Source organism: Sinocyclocheilus grahami, unplaced genomic scaffold, assembly GCF_001515645.1.
Source record: "Sinocyclocheilus grahami isolate Dianchi unplaced genomic scaffold, SAMN03320097.WGS_v1.1 scaffold661.1, whole genome shotgun sequence".
Lineage (NCBI taxonomy): Eukaryota > Metazoa > Chordata > Actinopteri > Cypriniformes > Cyprinidae > Sinocyclocheilus > Sinocyclocheilus grahami.
This window is the reverse complement of record NW_015505840.1, coordinates 577,940-583,622: the sequence shown is the minus strand read 5'-3', so window position 1 is coordinate 583,622 and position 5,683 is coordinate 577,940.

The following is a 5,683-nucleotide window of genomic DNA, read 5'->3' as shown; positions in this document are numbered from 1 at the left end:
TGGCGACATCAGAAATGGATATTATATAATAGATGCTCTTTTGAACATTTTAGCTATTTTAAAATATTAAAAAATAATTTTTTTACACGGCACCCCTGCTCTCGACAGACGGCACCCCGGTTGGGAAACACTGGTCTACACCATATAGATATATATACATATCTATGGTCTACACTGGATGCGGCGAGGCACAACAAATCCAAGACAGACTCTTAGCTGTTGCGGCGCAGACACAGTGTTACCAATCGAGAAGAAACAAAGCAATCTCGGCGTTCAATCGCAGGCCTTCCACTCCTTGAGTTCTCTCCAGCGCTGTAAAGCTGATCCGATATTTACACGCGTCCTACTTCTTGCCTTAAGCCTTCTTTTGTTCCGCAGACGTTTTCCTCTTTTGTTTTTTTTATCCGCCGCTCGGCTCGCTAATGTCCGTCGGCCCGAATCAGATTTCTAAAGCATTTTGGAAACATCGCTAACCCCACCTTTAAGTAAAAATGGCTGAATTAGCCATGTTAATGTTTTTGTTTTTTATATAACTGTAATATTAGTTAGTACAGTGATGCCAAATGTAATTTCTACCAATTCTTGTTTTGTTGTATTGTTTGTCAAATAATCAGCTAGTTAGTTGTTTTTGTTCTCCCTATTACTTGGGTCTATAATTAATGTGCCATGATTATTTTACTTTTTATGTAACAAGTAATATTTTTTAATTAAGTTACTCTTGGAGAGCTACTTAAAGGGGTCATATGACATTGCTAAAAATAACATTATTTTGTGTATTTGCTGTAATGAAATGTGTTTATGTGGTTCAAGGTTCAAAAAACATTATTTTCCACATAATGTACATTATTGTTTCTTCTCTATGCCCCGCCTTTCTGGTTTTGGAAACATCGCTAACCCCACCTTTAAGTAAAAATGGCTGAATTAGCCATGTTAATGTTTTTGTTTTTTTATATAACTGTAATATTAGTTAGTACAGTGATGCCAAATGTAATTTCTACCAATTCTTGTTTTGTTGTATTGTTTGTCAAATAATCAGCTAGTTAGTTGTTTTTGTTCTCCCTATTACTTGGGTCTATAATTAATGTGCCATGATTATTTTACTTTTTATGTAACAAGTAATATTTTTTAATTAAGTTACTCTTGGAGAGCTACTTAAAGGGGTCATATGACATTGCTAAAAATAACATTATTTTGTGTATTTGCTGTAATGAAATGTGTTTATGTGGTTCAAGGTTCAAAAAACATTATTTTCCACATACCGTACATTATTGTTTCTTCTCTATGCCCCGCCTTTCTGAAATGTGTCGATTTTTACAAAGCTCATCGTTCTGAAAAGCGAGGTGTGCTGTGATTGGCCAGCTATCCAGTGCGTTGTGATTGTCCGAGCACAGTTTGTTGTTTGTTTTTGGCATCTGATAGAGCAGTACTGCGACTAGGGTTGCCAACTTCAGAAAAGGAAAATAAGGGCAATCGTGGTTTATAACGGACAGAATAAGGGACATATATATATATATATGCATGTATATTTCTTGCGCGGCTGGATGTTGGACTCATGAAAAATAGTCACGTTGTTTGCATTCGCTAAAACTAATATGCTGAAGTCAAAACACGGACGGTGAAGGGCATTGCGTTAGCAGGTTTACCTATATTTATAAAGTACGTACAAGTACAAGAAAACTTCACTCATGCTGTTGAGTCTATAAAAACGATACTCACTCTTTCCGCTATTTTGATAACGCGATGGAGTCCTTTAGGCACAAAATGGCCCCTGAAAAGAAAAACACTTTCACTTGCGTTTAGTAAGACAGGCAAAACCATTGTAGGAATAAATCACTGCAGAGTTAAAGGAGTGCAGTGACATTTCTGACGATCATTATTTTACACAGGGACGTAGGTTAATTTCAGCATGTACAGGGGTCAGTCAGTAATTTGATTTCCGTCCGAAATTTAAATCTGTTTATTGATTTTTTTGAATGGCTTGTTTTGTTATGTGAACTGCGGAACGTATATACATGCATGACCCTCAATAGCCAGAAGGGGGCGATATTTCATTACTTTTAAATAAAGGTTTTGGGGGGACTGGGTTCAGTGTAATAGGAAAAGTTTATGATAACTCAGAAAGTGCATGATAATGGTAGCAAATGCAGTAAGTAGATTTATTTATTATGTATGCACCATTTATACCAGTCATGTATCAGTGATTTTAAAAGTTTTGAGACAAGGGGAAACCAATCCCCTTGTCCAAATACCCACACTTGCGGTCTTTGCACTTGATCACTTGACTACTTATATGACGCATTTCCTGTATTTGGCCCAAGTGTTCAAGTGAGGATGAAGACCACAAGTGTGTGTCGAACTTTTCATTACTTGATGGGACACACTTATACCCCCCCCCAGACAGTGCTTAAGCTAGTCCCAGACTAAAATGCATGTTTGAACTGTCTCAACTGAAAATACCTTGCTCTGATATCTTAAAATATGTAAGTGTTCTGTGTCAAGATGCACACCTGTAATGTTTTCTTCTAATTAAGGCATTTTTGTAAAAGTTGCTTAAATCTTAATTTAACTAAGGCCTAGTCCTGGCTTAAGCTAAGTGTTGTAAAAACGCAAGTGTTTACAGAGTAAAAGAAAGAAAGCGTAACTTTTATTCTCGCTGTAGTATTGTTGTTGCCGCCGCCGTGTCGTGAAGACGCTGTGTGTTTCGTTGTGAAAGCGAAACTACTTTGTTTGGTCTTCCAAAAGAGGACGATATCTGCTTCATAATGCCTATTTCGTTACTGTACTTAAGTACATTTTTCAAGTATCTGTACTTTACTGGAGTCGTTTTATTTTGAGTAACTTTTACTTTTACTTCACTATACATTCCAAAGCATAAGATCGTACTTTTACTTCACTATATTTTATAAAACATATCGTTACTCCCATCACGTGCTCCGACACGCAGAAGCGGTGTCTGATTCAAGAACGAACTGATTCTTTTCAATGAACCCGTTAAATCGGTTCGCAAATCGCACCAAACGATTCATTCACGAATTAGAATGAACCGATTGCAGCTGTTCTCGAGTCGGCAACTCACTGATTCAAATGAACCGTTTAGCGCGAGTCTCCAGTGAACTGAATTCACAAGTAAGAACCACGCGCGAAAGTAAGTTACTAATGTCGAATTTTAGGGTTAATTATTGTAACTGAAAATCATATTTAGGTCAAACCTGTCAATTGTTTGTGAACAAAATCTGCGGTAAAGGGTGATCTGTTTAAGCCCACTGAAATGCTTGAATGCAGACACATCAACATCAGAGTCTCTATGTTTTAGGTTAATTAAAATAACACAGACTAAATAAAATAACTCATGCACATTCATATTCCCCGCTGCTGTAACGTTAAGTTTTATTAAAATGCTATGCATTTAGCCCTATGTGACGTCTGTTTTTATATTGTTTATCAACAGTATAATTTTTTTTATTGTTTGTATTAACTAGCCGAGTAGACATGAATGTTTATTCATCATAACCATACTGAAAATAAGTAAATATTGTTAGCTGATGCTAACTGTCTAGCTAACAAGCTTGCTGGTGCTAAGTTGAGGTCATTTTTAGATATAAAGTCCAACTATTTTTATTCAACCACCTAGATAGATTACATCTGGGGGAAAATAAAGGATGTGATGTTCAGAACATGGTAACTACAGTAATTATCAAAGTGGATATATAGTTATTATTTAATGTACTACAAGGCAAGCAGATGGCCATGAACACAATGCGCAAACTTTCACTTGTCCTCCCATACAGCAAAACGCTTAATGTGGCATAATAACGGACTAAGATTATAAAGACAATTCAGTAGCCTATATGTCTTGTTGTTGACTCAAAGTATATACAGACCATCAAATATGAACGTGCATTTTGAAATGCATTAAGTGATTTTAAAAGGATCAACTCCATACAGGCAAGCAGGCAATGCGTTAAACTGCACGTTAAACATTTTCCTCCTATAGAAAATCATTATAAATAAAACATAATGTAGCTTAATGGACAAAGACAATGATATAAAAGAGCTGTAGACAGTTTATTCTATATGGGAAAACGAACACGAAACTGTGCGTGTTGCATATATTCTGGGCTCACCTGCTTGCCTGTACATATTAGTTATGTATATTAGAACAAAATAAAAAATAAAGACCGCAAGTGACGTCGCTAGCGGAAGCGCAAGTGTCTGAGAGTGCAAGTCTGAGAGTACAAGTGCAAGGCTGCAGCCAGACCCTCTTGGATAATTTACGTAGTGTCACGTAGTGTGAACACCACAATGACTTCAAGACAGACAGCAATGTCGTGTATCATGTAGTCTGAACAGCACAGCGATCTGCCGACGTTTAAAGTTGTGTAATCTGAACTAGGCTTAAGTCAGCATCGCCAGAGTTTGTTCAGCTTGAGCTCTGCACTCTTGTGAATAGTTTCGCTATAACCGACATAGTATAAACAATGTAAATAAGAGATTCATTGTGCAGTATAGACAGATTTTTTGGTTTTTTACTCAGTCAGTGAGCTTGTGCTGGGGTTGAACCAGGGGCGGCATTTCCGTATGGCAGTCGCCATACCCTAGCCTAGTCAGGTGTGCCGTGGAAAATCCAAACTCTATTATATTTCGTTATTATTATATATTATTATATATCCTTATGTCTGTTTGAGGGTTTTACAAATATTTAACCAATGAAAAGCATTCAAAAGAGCTTGTCACTAAACTTTTTAATGCTATGGATCCTTAAACTGTCAGCAAAACCTCGTAACTTCACCCTGCTTCCATTCACAACAAAGCGCCGCGCAGTGCGCGCAACCTCGAGAGATCGCGGCTTGTTCGCAATGCAAGGGTAAATAATAAATGATGTTTGAATAAGTACAGAGCTTTCTTCACTAAAACACTATATCTATAAAAGCTAATGTTTTTTGTGTGGTTGAAGAGCGGATAATAGCTTTAGCCGTCTAGTTGTAACCAATAGGCTACTTTTTGTAAGCTACGTTTTAAATATCCTGTACATTTAGCGCTTCATCGTCTATCATGAGATTTTGGCCAAGTTTAATAAATGTACACCACAGCTTCTTGTCTCCATTGGCAACACGCACGATTTGTGTCGATTGCAAGTGACGTTGCAGGTATCGGAGAGTGCAAGTGGCGATTGCAAGTGACATTGTAATTTAGTTTCTTTTTTCTTGTCTTCACCACCTGGCTACTGTTGTAAAATGTTGAGAGATTCAAACAAAAAGTAATCAATAAATAGAACAAAATAAAAAATACAAAAGACTGCAAGTGATGGCAATTGCGGAATAGCGCAAGTGTCTGAGAGTGCAAGTCTGAGAATGCAAGTGCAAGTCTGCAGCCAGACCCTTCTCCATATAGCTACAATAAATGTTATAACCTGTAAGTTGATGAAAGCGTATAATGCGATGCACTTGCTGCCTCCGATGCGGCCGTTGTAATGACAGACAAAATACAGATCATTCGCTGGTCAAAAACCTTGTTAACTCCATTTAAGCTTGATTTTCATAAAATGTCAAGTGCAAGTGTCTAATAAAGCCACATACCAACTCTGATGACGCAGTGTTTAATTATTATTATAAAAAAAGAAAAACGCTTTTTCCTTTTCTATTTGTTTTATATTTCAGTGCTTAGTAATGTGCATACCCCCCCC